Genomic DNA, 14,225 nt, shown 5'->3' with positions numbered 1-14,225 from the left:
AGGGGGAGAATTGTTCGGCTCCCTTTTTTAAAAAAAGACATCTAATTTCCTTGGAGGAAAGGGAAAAGGTATGATGTGTTAATCAGGACAGGGAAGATGTAGTTCATCGTTCCTTATTTAATTGATTTGTGGGCCAGAGGAGTAATAATTGGATGATATTTTAATTGATGTATTGATTGAGGAAGTCAATCAATGTTGGCCGGTCCCTTAAGAGTCTTGGACAGCTTATAGAAGTGATTATCGATTCGGATGATATTTTAATTGATTCATTGATTGAGAAGACATTAGCAGGCTGACCAGTCCCTTAAGAGTCCTGGCCAGTTATTCTTGTTAGGTATAACTACTGATTGTACTGTTATAGAGACTAACTTTTGTATTTAATAACGGCAGCAAGACTGTTGGCGCAATACTGGAAGAAGGAAGATTTGCCTACTATTCAAGAATGGACATTAAAAGTAACAAACCTAGCAGAGATGGCTAAAATATCAGCATATCTCAAGGACCACTCAAATGAGAGATAGAAACTGGAGTGGAGAAAATGGATTGACTATATTCAAAATAAATATGGGCCTAAGAAATTCTAGATAGCTTATGACTGAAGAAACAAGGAATGATATAATCTGTTTAGAGTTAGCCTAACAAAGAGGAGTTAAAGCTCAAATGAAAGATGATACTAACTTTCTTTAAGTTTATTTTAGAATATCTTTGTTAAAGATTTATACCCTGTATTTGTTCTGGGAAGTCGGGGGGGGGGGAGGTTGGGGGGGGGGTCAGGTGAGGAGGGCAGGGGAGGGTAGGTAAATATTTGTAAAAGTTTTTTTTTCTAAAAAATTTCAATTAAAAAAAAGAGTCCTGGCCAGTGTACAACATGCACAATAAGCGTCACTAATACCATTATTGCAATTTAAACGTAATACACTTATCAGCATTATATGCCAACAGGTGTTGAGACTTTGAAAAAAGTGCAAAGAAGAGCAATTAAGATGATTGAAGGCCTGGAGACCAAAACACATGAAAAACGGTTGCAGGATTAGGACCAGCGTATTTGTGAGACCGCCTACTGCCGCATACCTCCCAATGGCCGAAAAGATCCCACAGGTTGGGCCTCCTTAGGACGCCATCAGCCGGACAGTGTCGGCTGGTGGGGCCTCAGAGGAGGGCCTTCTCTGTAGCTGCTCCGACCCTGTGGAATCAGCTACCCCCAGAGGTCCGGACCTCACCCACACTCATGGCCTTCAGAAAGGCTATTAAGACCTGGCTGTTCCGGCAGGCCTGGGGCTGTTGACTTTATTATGTAGGGTGCAGTCCCAATTTGAATGTATGCGTGTTGGAGAATTTTAATTTTTATTTTTATTTTGTTTGTTTTATTCTTTTCTTATTCTGTGTAAGCCGCCCGGAGTCCTCCGGGATTGGGCGGCCTAAAAATTCAATAAATTAATAGCAATAGCAGTTAGACTTATATACCGCTTCATAGGCTTTCAGCCCTCTCTAAGCGGTTTACAGAGTCAGCATATTGCCCCCACAGTCTGGGTCCTCATTTCACCCACCTCGGAAGGATGGAAGGCTGAGTCAACCTTGAGCCGGTGAGATTTGAACTGCCAAACTGCAGATAGCAGTCAGCTGAAGTGGCTTGCAATACTGCACTCTAACCACTGCGCCACCTCGGCTCTAATTAAATTAAGTTAAATTAAATTTGGGTTTGACTAGTCTAGAGAAAAGAAGGACTAGGGGGAACATGATAGCAGGGTCCAGTATTTGGAGGGCTGCCACAAAGAAGAGGGAGTCAAACTATTCTCCAAAGCACCTGGGGGCAGGAGAAGAAGCGATGGGTGGAAACTAATCGAGAAGCAACTTAGAACTAAGGAGGAATTTCCTGACAGTGAGAACAATTAACCAGGGGAACAGAAGTTGCCTCCAGAAGTTCTGAATGCTCCAACATCGGAAGTTTTTGAGATTGGACAACCATTTGTCTGTAATGGTATAGGGTTTCCTGTCTAGGCAGGCGGTTGGACTAGAAGATCTCTAAGAAGATCTCACCAGAAGACAAGTAACAATGGATGGGAACTAATCAAGGAGAGAAACAACCTGGAATGAAGGAGAGATTTCCCAACGGTGAGGACAATTAACCAGTGGAACAGAAGTTGCAGGCGCTCCATCACTGGAGTTTTTAAATAAATGACATCGAGTCTCCTGCTTGAGCAGGGGGTTGGACTAGAAGACCTCCAAGGTCCCTTCCAGCTCTATTCTGATTGATTCATTACAAAAATCCCCCCACCCAAAAAAAATGCATTGAAAGCTTGAGGAAGCCATTATGAATTGAACCCAGTCTTAATTGGCGGTGGGTTTCTTTTCATTCCCATCTCACGGGCTCCACCATGCAAGAAAAATTTAAATTGAGGTTTCTGGTGTCAAACATATTCGGATGCTTAAGCAAACCACAGCCTCTCCCCGTTATTGTTTTCTGATGATAAGGACGAAACGTGGAGAGGAAGGGACTGTTTTTAAAATATATAGGAGCAATACCCTTAATGTAGTCTGTTTTCATTAAATTGAAAAGCAATCCAATATAGTGTTTTGTCTTAACCCCTGCCCGCTTCCAAGGTCTGGCTCCATTCTCTACGGAGAATTTGGCACGTCCAAGCTAAGATGTCATCGGGTGCCAAAAGTTACCAGCCTTTTTTTTTTAATTGCCGAGTCTGCCAGAGAGCAGACGGTCCATCAGTCTGTTCTGTCTTTAGCTATCTCAGCACAATTGTATCGACCAACTTAAAGACGCCGGTTCTCCAGAAGATTCTCCATCTTGCAGAAAAGGCCTTCTGGAAAAATAAAAAAAAACAGCATTTGATGCTGAGATGCCGAGAAGGCTGGTTGTCCTCTGCTTCTTCCCACTTGTACACTCCGTAACTCCGTCGCCTGAAGTTCTTGTGCGCCGGCAGCTGTTGCAAATTCCTCGGCTTCAACCGGGTTCTGAAGAGGAGAGCCAAGGGAAGCGGAAAGGAAGTGCATGAGAACCCCGCAGAGGGCCGAGAGTCTCCTTGGCGGCCGTATCGGCAAACGTCTCAGCAAGCCAAACGAGGAGACAACAACAAAATCAGTCCGCGGGATTCAGGAGAAGGGCAGTGTTGTGATTGCAAGCCCAGCATCTCCCAACAATCCTTGCTTATTCATGGCTAATTGGGGTTGGTTTGCCAAAGGTGATCACCATGTAGATTCCAGTTGCGTGCCATTCCTAAAATACACTCCGAACATGTGCAGGTTGCACTAGAACAGTAGTCACCAACTGGGGGGCCGTGAGAAAATTTTGGTGGTCTGTAGAAAAATGATTTGCATTTTTTATATTGCACTAAATCCGGGGTCCTCAAACTATGACCCCTGGGAGGGATATGCTTTCAGGTGCTTTGGAGAATAGCTTGACTCCCTCTTCTTTGGGGCAGCCCCAAGATATCGGAAGACAGCTATCATGTCAGAATGCAGAATAACAGAATTGGAAGGGACCTTGGAGGTCTTCTAGCCAACCAAGAGATCCTACATCATCCCAGACAAATGTCTGTCTACTCTCTTCTTAAAAACCTCCAGTGATGGAGCATTCATAACTTCTGGAGGCAGGTTATTCCAAGGATGAATTGTTCTAACTGCCAGAAACTTTCTCCTTCGCTCTTGCTTGGTCTCTTTGAGTAATTTCCATCCTTTGCTTCTTCTCCTGCCCTCAGGTGCTTTGGAGAATAGATTGACTCCCTCTTCCTTGTGGCAGCCTCTCAAATATTGGAAGACTGTTATCGTGTCACTCCTGGTCCTTCTTTTCATTATGATAGACGTCCAAGTCTTGGCTATTCTATAGTCCAGGTCTCTCCACCTCTTCCAATCTTTGGGTTCATGCTTCAATAACTCCATCCAAGTTAGAAAGTCGCACACAACTACACTCATCTGCCAAGCTAGCTCTCTTGAGACAGATTTTCCCCTTTGTTTCCAACATCCATGATCAACATGGATCTCTGGACAATTCCCATCCATAGCTTTCAGTCCTTGTTGTTGTTAGTCATGAAGTCCTGTCCAACCCATTGTGACCCCGTGAATGATGTACCTCCAGGCCTTCCTGTCCTCTACCATCCCCTGGAGTCCATTTAAGCTCATGCCTGTTGCTTCAGTAACTCCATCCAGCCACCTCATTCTCTGCTGTCCCCTTCTTCTTTTGCCCTCCATCGTTCCCAGAATTGGGCTCTTCTCCAGGGAGTCCTTCTTCCTTCTCATCAGGTGGCCAAAGTCTTTGAGTCTCCTCTTCAGGATCTGGCCTTCTAAAGAGCAGCCAGGATTGATCTCCTCTAGGACTGACCGATTGGATGGCCTTGCAGTCCAAGGGACTCGCAGGAGTCTTCTCCAGCACCAGAGTCCAAAGGCCTCCATTCTTTGGCGCTCAGCCTTCCTTATGGTCCAACTTCCATAGCCATCCATTGCAACTGGGAAAACCGTAGTTTTCACTATAAGCACTTTTGTTGATGTCAAGTTGATGTCTCTGCTTTTTGGCAACCAGGATCAGCATGGATCTCTGGACAATTTCCATCCATAGCTTTCAGTCCTACCTCTCTGGAATAATAAACAACAAATCCATCTTCCACACACCAGAGTTGTGTAGATATTTGTAGGTGGCTGTCATTTTCTCCAACCTCTGGGTATTATTTCTCCCAACAGTGCAAAACTCAAGAGTGATCCAATTTATTTTTCGAAATTGCCCTGGATATTTTACCTCCAAGCGAGAGTATTTGAGTAGACAAGGTTGACTTTGAACAAAGCAGAAGCGTGTTTTTCAAAGCTTTAACTGATATTTGTGCGGAAGAGGGGGGAAAAACACTATTTTTGAGCAAATCCAGTTTGTACTATTTCGGTAAGAGTTTTTTTGAATTTTTATACCCTTCGCAGATGTTTCTGTTTAACACCCTCATAAAACTCCAGAAGAGTAATTATTGCTTTTGTAATGAATATCTTAATTTTACTTGTAAGGGCGTGGAGGAACGGAAGGGGGGTAGAAAAACCTTTATCCTAATTCATAAAAATTAAGGCAAATATTATGGTGGCTAAACTCTAATGGAGCCAGATCACCGTTCTAATCCTAAATTTAAATGCATTACTGATCCCTGAAACATTAAGTGTCCGATAAGTTAAATTAGGTTCCTTGTAAGCATAATTAATCTCCTTCTTCAATGAAGATATTACAAAGGAGTTAATTTGATTCCCTGAAATTGAATTATAAGATAAAGCAAATATTTGACCTTTTTAAAAAAAAATGGAAAAAAAGCAGATAATTACTATAAGGGGAAATCAATACGCTACGGGGAATTGGCATAAAACTATATTTCTGTGCAAACAGTAGGCAGATAGGTGTGAGTTTGAGCAGCAATGCATGATGGGAACTTTCCTCTCCCCAGGCACTAATAACCAAGGATTCAGGATAAGGAGTCTCACTCCAGCGTGCAACCTCTTCTGCAGTTTTTATTTTTTTAATTGAAGTAAATAAACTTGATTAATCCTTTTCTTAAGGAGTGCTATCACGCAACCACCTTTCCTTCCCCAGGAGGCCTCTTCCAAAGAAGTCTCTTCTAAAAGTGTTTGCACTGTTTGGGATCCATTGATCTGTGTATGTGCTGATCCCACTAAGGGAGCCCTTATTACAGTTTTACCCAAAATTGGCTGACCATAATCTGGGCCTGCAAACTATCTATCTATCTATCTATCTATCTATCTATCTATCTATCTATCTATCTATCTATCTATCTATCTATCTGGATGTGGGTGCATAGATAGATAGATAGATAGATAGATAGATAGATAGATAGATGGATGGATGGATGGATGGATGGATGGATGGATGGATGGATGGATTGATAGGTGGGTGGGTGGGTGGATGGATGGATAGATAGATGGATGGATGTGGGTGGATAGATAGATACATAGATACGTAGGTAGGTAGGTAGGTAGGTAGGTAGGTAGGTAGGTAGGTAGGTCGGTCGGTCGGTAGATGATAGATAGATAGATAGATAGATAGATAGATAGATAGATAGATAGATAGATAGATAGATAGATGTAGATAGATAGATAGATAGATAGATAGATAGATAGATAGATGGATGGATGGATGGATGGATGGATGGATGGATGGATGGATGGATGGATGGATGGATTGATAGGTGGGTGGGTGGGTGGATGGATGGATAGATAGATGGATGGATGTGGGTGAATAGATAGATACATAGATACGTAGGTAGGTAGGTAGGTAGATGATAGATAGATAGATAGATAGATAGATAGATAGATGTAGATAGATAGATAGATAGATAGATAGATAGATAGATAGATGATAGATAGATAGATGTACATAGATAGATAGATGATAGATAGATAGATAGATAGATAGATAGATAGATAGATAGATAGATAGATAGATAGATAGATAGATAGATAAATAGATAGATAGATAGATAGATAGATAGATAGATAGATAGATAGATGTGGGTGCATAGTTAGTTAGATAGATCTATGACATAGAATAAATGGATAGAGAGATGATACACAATAGTACATGATAGACAGACAGATGATGGATGGAGAGATGATAGTATATAAAATGGATAAATAGATGATACATGATAGGACATGATAAATCTATGGATGGATGGATAAAATGGATGGATGGAGAGATGGATGTAGATATAGAGAGATGGATGGATGGAGATGGATGCAATATATGATGGATAGTTAGATGATACTTGATAGAACATGATTAGATAGATAGATAGATAGATAGATAGATAGATAGATAGATAGATAGACAGACAGACAGACAGACAGACAGATGATAGGTGGGTGGGTGGGTAGATAGATCTATCTATGACATAGAATAAATGGATAGAGAGATGATACATGATAGACAGACAGATGATGGATGGAGAGATGATAGTATATAAAATGGATAGATAGATGATACATGATGGTACATGATAAATCTATAGATGCTGCCTTTTCCGTGCTCCAACTGGCTCCACATTAACGTCATCAAGTGTTCTTTATTAGCAAGCTCCACTTTGGTACAAAACCTTTAATATCATAACCAGGAGCTTCTCTTCTAATGAATATGACACTCTCTGCAAAACGAGCAACTAATTGCTGCGGTTGCTCACAGAAATGTGTATTTATAAAGGACGCCCTCCCGGCAAACGGCAGAAGGTGCTGCATCTGACACTAAAATTGCGGCTTGCATCTGTCTGATGGGGAAGTGACTGTTGATGTTGTTTACCGCTTTTGAGTAGAAAACGCTCCAGGCCAAGGTTTTCGAGTGACGTTCAATTAAACGGCCGTGGGGACTTGTCTCCAGCTTGAGGGTGGAAAATTGCCTCTCTGTCACCCTTTCGGTGGTTTAATTGGCCCAACAATTGAAAATTTAAGAACATTATCAACTCGGTTAAAAAGGAAAGGAAAAGGTTCCCCTCGCACATATGTACTAGTGCAGGGGTGAGCAACTTGCGGCTCTGGAGCCACATGTGGGCTCTTTCATCCCTCTGCTGCGGCTCCCTGCTGTCGGTCAGCTCCACAATTGATAGGGCTTTTGGTTAGGACAGGTAGAGGAAAAAGGATGCTGCACTAGGAGGAGACTCTATGGTGGGGCAACCGGACTTCCGGTCATCAGAGGAAAATGGACGCCGTACTAGGAGGAGACTCTATGGTGGGGGAATCGGACTTCCTGTTGGCTCCAGAATTGAACGGGGGAGGGGGCTTCTGGTTAGGACCTTTGAGGCTCTTTGAGTGTTTAAGGTTGCCAACTCCTGTGCTAGTTCTTCCTGACTCTAGGGGGTGGTGCTCATCTCCGTTTCAAAGCCGAAGAGCCAGCGCTGTCCGAAGACGTCTCCGTGGTCATGTGGCCAGTATGACTCAATGCCGAAGGCGCATGAAACGCTGTTTCCTTCCCACCAAAGGTGGTTCCTATTTTTCTACTTGCATTTTTTACGTGCTTTCGAACTGCTAGGTTGGCAGAAGCTGGGACAAGTCAGGGGAGTTCACTCTTTTACGTGGCGCTAGGGATTCGAAGTGCCAAACTGCAGACCTTTCTTATCGCCAAGCTCAGTGTCTTAGCCACTGAGCCACCGTGTCCCATCAACTGGGTTAGATTAGAGCAAAGATATATCCAGTCAAACTATTTTGATTTTGACTGTCAAACAGATGCTGCATTCCCATCCCACCTCAACATTTGCTGATGAAATTGTGAATGTTTATCTAAGTGCAGGTAGGCTCCAATTAGGTGCTCCAGTGTGACAGGTTGCAATCAGAAGTTATCTTAGATGCTGGTCTTCAGAAATAAGCCACATCTGTTTACAATATGGCAATAAACCTTGATGTGACATAAGGCACATGACTCCAGAGATGCCAACACATCTGATCATAACATGTTTGAAATAAGTTCTCATATATGTGTCTATGGAGATTTTCATTCATCCAGGTCATGGTTCTACCAAAAGTTGTTTTTCAAAAGACAACTGGACTTTATTTTCCCTTGAAGAGGTTTCACTTCTCATCCAAGAAGCTTCTTCAGTTCTTCAGAAGGCAACTGGACTTTTGTTTTTCCTTGAAGAGGTTTCGCTGCTCATCCAAGAAGCTTCTTCGGTTCTTCAGAAGGCAACTGGACTGTGTTTTTCCTTGAAGAGGTTTTGCTTCTCATCCAAGAAGCTTCTTCAGTTCTTCAGAAGTCAACTGAACTGTGTTTTTCCTTGAAGAGGTTTCACTTCTCATCCAAGAAGCTTCTTCAGTTCTTCAGAAGGCAACTGGACTTTTGTTATTCCTTGAAGAGGTTTCCCTTCTCATCCAAGAAGCTCCTTCAGTTCTTCAGGTCACTGGACTATATTTTTCCTTGAAGAGGTTTCACTCCTCTTCCAAGAAGCTTCTTCAGTTCTCAGAAGGGCAACTGGACTTCATTTTCCCTTGAAGAGGTTTCGTTTCTCATCCAAGAAGCTTCTTCAGTTCTGAACCGAAGAACTGAAGAAGCTCCTTGGATGAGAAGCTAAACGACTTCAAGAGAAGACAAAACACCTTTGGTATTCTCTCCTGCGCATCGAACTGGAATTCTCTCTTTAAGCCTTGCCTACCATCTAGAATTCCCACCTGTGTTTGACACAGATTTTGATGATTTATCCTTCTATTTATTTCTTTTTCTTTTTGGAAACCCCAGCTGCTTAGCAGATGGTAAGCATGGGGAGGGGAAATCATCCCCCACCCAAAATATTAAAAAAAACCAGGGGGGGGTAAAGGCTGCAAAACACCCTACATTCCTACCCCCCTATTCCTTCAATCTGCTGTTTTCCCTCGCGACTAGACTAATAAAGCCATTATGCCAGCTACTTGAGCGCTTATCTGGTGTAAATGCATCTGTCAGCCGCATTCCACATCATCAATAAAAGCTGGCAGATCGTTTTATAATTCAATGATATAAGCTCAAAGCATCTTTGGGGGAAAATAATAATAATAATTTAAAGATTGCCATTCTGCGGTTTTTCCTGGGGATGGTTTGTGTCTGCATTGACAATAACTCCCCATTGGAAGTCGAACCGTCTCCATCCTGGAATGGACAGAGACTCCAGCTTGGGTCCTCAAGGGTTTGTTGTGGGCACCGGCTGATCTAAAATAGCCGTATCTTTTGGCTTGTCTGGCCTGATTGGCAGATCGACTCTGCGACACCAGGAGGACCTCAAGGCAGAAGGCTGGCCCTGGCGTCTGCATGGGAATACTCTCACCCATCGCCACCTGTCCATAGCTCGGTGGCTTTCCAAGGGCTTCTGGTTTCCATTCCAGGACCCCCAGCTTAAAGGGGAGAAAAAATAATAATAATAAGCAGCCATCTGGATTATGTGGCGTGGGTTTGCGCAGCCTGAAACCGAGGGGAATGCAGCGAATGGAGTTGTTGGTGTGCAGCCATTTCAATAGACGAAGCGCCAACCAGAAGGCCTCAGGAAAAAGACACTTCCTCTAATGTAGGGGGCTGGAGATGGGGGGCGTTGCATTTGAAATGAAATAAATCCAATAGAGAGAATTTCTCCTTGTGTTACTAGGAGTGATTGTGCTGGGGTTTTTTACATGTCAAGATGGAGTGGGGCGGAGTGGGGCGGAGTGGAGTTGGATGGCCTGGGGTGGTGTGGGACAGGACGGGATGGAATAGAATAAGGCATAGAATAGAATAAGGAATAGAAATAGAATAACAGAATAGAACAGAAATAGAAATTAGAATAGAATAGAATAAGAAGAAAGAAAATAGAATAGAATAAAGTATAAAGTAGAATGGGATAGGATAGGATAAGAATAGAAATAGAATAGAAGGGAATAAGGAATAGAATAGAAATTAGGAATAGAATAGAATAGAATGGAGTGGAGTGGAGTAGAATGGGAAGGCAATAGGAATGGAATGGAACGGAACAGAATAGAATAGAATAGAAATAATAGAATAGAAGGGAAGAGAAGGAAAGGGAATAAGGAATAGAATAGAATAGAAATTAGGAACAGAATAGAATAGAATAGAATGGAGTGGAATGGGAAGGGAATAGGAATGGAACAGAATAGAATAGAAATAATAGAATAGAAGGGAAGAGAAGGGAAGGGAATAAGGAATAGAATAGAAATTAGGAATAGAATAGAATAGAATGGAATGGAATGGGAAGGGAATAGGAATAGGAATAGGAATGGAACTGACCAGAATAGAAAATTGAATGGAAAATTGAATAGAGTGGAGTGGGGTAGAGTAGAGTAGAGTAGGATAGAACAGAAGAGCTATAATACAATAATATAAAACATTTTATAACATAAAATGTTATAATAGTCACAAGCCTTAAATCTGCCAAATTGGGAGACCCGGGCCCTATAGCAGTCCAAGCGATGGTTGCCCAGTCTCCTCCTGCAAACTTCCAATGATGGAGCATCCATAACCATCTGGGCCCTTAACTCAACCCATCAATACATTAGCAAGGAACTGAATTATTTTGTGCAATGCTTTCATTTCCCCCTAATCAGAAATATTTTCCTGACAACCCCCACACACACACACACCTGAGGATGGTTATTATTTGATTAATCATGAAGCGCCTGGCTTTTAATTTCCAGGGGCATAAAAAATGGGTTGGATATTTTAATACCTAATCTCTTCAGGTAGCAATTTGCATTTTCAGGCGGAGATATTTAAAGGGCAAATTTTGGTGGCATTTTCTCTCGTGGCTCCTGTGCCATTCTGTGCCTTGGCTCAGATGAATCTTAAGTGTTGCAATTCCTGTGGTATGTATGTAGATACATATATACTAGACCTAAATACGCCAAGACCTGCATATATATATATATATATAATTATTCCATCTCAAGAGTCTGATCACAAACCTAGTTTCATTTCCCCGAACCGTTCCTTTCTGGTTTTCCACGTCAAACGATTCTAGGTTAGAGTCATTAAAATATTGCTCTTCTTAGAGATTTCGTTTCCCCCAGGGCTTTTAACTGGGGTGAGGGGGGTGGGAGCGATTTCCACGGCGCTGTTTAAATTAATTAGGTCAAAATTTTGCAGGGGAAGAAGAAAAAAGTTCTCCCTGCTAACTTTTTCTCCCCCTGTAAAAATGCCGTCCCTGATTTCTTCGGCAATTACCCAGCCTTGGTTTTCATTACGAATGGGCTTTTTTACCGTTTTGAAACTAGGATCGTGCAGACAAGACAATCTGAAATATGGTATAGGTTCTCCTGCTTGAGCAGGGGGTTGGACTAGAAGACCTCCAAGGTCCCTTCCAGATTCTATTCCATTCCATTCTACTCTATTCCAATTTCTATTCCATTCTATTCTATTATTCTATTCTATTCCATTTTATTCTATTCTACTCTACCCAATTTCTATTCTATTCTCTCTTCTCTTCTCCTCTTCTATTTCTTTTCTCTTCTTTTCTACTCTACTGTACTCTTCTAATTCTATTCTATTGTAATTCTGTTCTCTCCCTTCTCTTTTCTTCTCCTCTCTTCTATTTCACTTCTCTTCTACTCTATTGTACTCTTCTAATTCTATTCTATTCTAATTCTATTCTCTCCCTTCTCCTATTTCTCTTCTCTTCTATTCTAATTCTATTCCAATTTCTATTCTATTCCATTAAGAGTGAATGACAAATAATCATCATTGAGCCTCAAATTCCTGTTGCTAAGTGAGACATTTGTTAAGTGAGTTATTAAGTGAATCACTGCCGTTGCTAAGCTAGTATTTCACCCAGTCGTTAAGTGAATCTGGCTTCCCGATCGACTTTGCTTGACAAGTCACAAAAGGGACACCAGGAGGATCATAAATACGAATCAGTTGCCAAGGCTCTGCAATTTGATCCTGCGGGGATGCTGCACGGGTCGCAAGAGTGAAAAACGGCCAGTGCCATCGTAACTTTGGTTACTAAGAAAACCCGCTCTCCAGGCTGTGGATCTTTTTTTATTGGGAACAAAAGGCCAAGGAGAACTGGAAGAGCTCCCTGTAACAGCATTGCTAAAAAGGCATTAAGAGTTGTTAACCTAATTTTGCGAAGCTTCTTCTCCGGTAACATTTACTGCAAACTCAGGCATACAAAACCTTTGCCAGACCAATCCTTGAATAAAGCTCGTCTGCCTGGAATCCACATTGTATATTGGATATTAATACAATTGAGCGAGTCCAGAGGTATTTCACGAGAAGAGTCCTCCACTCCTCTGCTCACAACGGAATCCCTTATGCCACCAGGCTCGAAATTTTGGGCTTGGACAACCTAGAACTACGCCGATTAAGGTCTGACCTGAGCATAGTACACAAAATTATCTGCTACAAGGTCCTACCTGTCAATGACTACTTCAGCTTCAACTGCAATAATACACAGGCAAACAATCGATACAAACTCAAGGTCAACCACTCCAAACTCGATTGCGGAAAATACAACTTCAGCCACAGAGTGGTCAACACCTGGAATGCTCTACCTGACTCCGTAGTTACATCCTCAAACCCCCATAGCCTCAACCTCAAACTGTCTAGCGTGGACCTCACCCCATTCCTAAGAGCTGTAAAGGGGACATGCCTAAGCACATCATCCATCTGCTACTGTCCCCATTTATTTGTACTCATTTCCTTTGTTCATGTCCATGTTTATACTGATACCTGTTATCTTGTACATGTTTGACAAACTAAATAAAATAATGATAGATAGATAGATAGATAGATAGATAGATAGATAGATAGATAGATGGATGGATGGATGGATGGATGGATGGATGGATGGATGGATGGATGGATGGATGTGCGAGAGAGATGATAGATGAAGTAGACAGACAGACAGACAGACGAGAGAGAAATGATAGATGAAGTAGACAGACAGATGATAGCTAGAAAGAAAGAAAGAAAGATAGATAGATAGAAAGAAAGAAAGAAAGAAAGAAAGAAAGAAAGAAAGAAGTTTCTTCTGTACCTTGAGCCTATCTTCTGGAGTGGTTTTTTTTTCTTTTAAACTTTAAAATTTCTTTTAAAACAAACATTTCATCATTCCTCAATCAGTAAGACATCGAAGTACAATTTTTTGTGTGTCTTCTGGAGTGTTGACTTCCTTCCATCCCTGTCCTACTGTCCCCCTTCATTTGTACTCATTTCTTTCATTCATGTCTATGTTCTTACTTATATCCTGCTGTCTTGTACATGTTTGACAAACTAATAAATGAGTAAACAAAAATTGTAGAAGGCACCAAAATATATCTCAATCTCCCTCTGCTTCTTCCCCTCACCCCCCATAAAAGAAACACACAAAAGGACAGGTGGGTAGAAATCACAATTACAAAGCAAGAGAGAGTTTTGCTATAAATAGCCATGCAGATGTTTCAGGTGTGCTCACAAAAGGAGGGATCGGCGCAATTAATTCTGGAAGTTGCAAATTGATAGCAATTTCTGATTAGCACCAAGTGTCTATAATTTAGTGACAGGAGTAAAATTAATCTGATGTCTCTGGAAAGACAAGAGTGGGAATTTTAACGTGGATCTAAAATTAAACTCCAGTTTGATCATATAATACGATATTCCTCCACTTACAACCTTTCGAACTTATTGGGGGGGGAGAGGAGAGATTTACAACCGGTCCTCGCACTTATGACCATTGTGGCAATGTCTTGATGCTTAAAATTTAGGTGCTTAGCAACCAGGGTGTAGGATTCCAAGGTCATGTGATCCCACGACCTTC

The sequence above is a fragment of the Thamnophis elegans genome, chromosome 16, assembly GCF_009769535.1.
Source record: "Thamnophis elegans isolate rThaEle1 chromosome 16, rThaEle1.pri, whole genome shotgun sequence".
NCBI lineage: Eukaryota > Metazoa > Chordata > Lepidosauria > Squamata > Colubridae > Thamnophis > Thamnophis elegans.
This window is presented reverse-complemented; position numbering follows the sequence as displayed.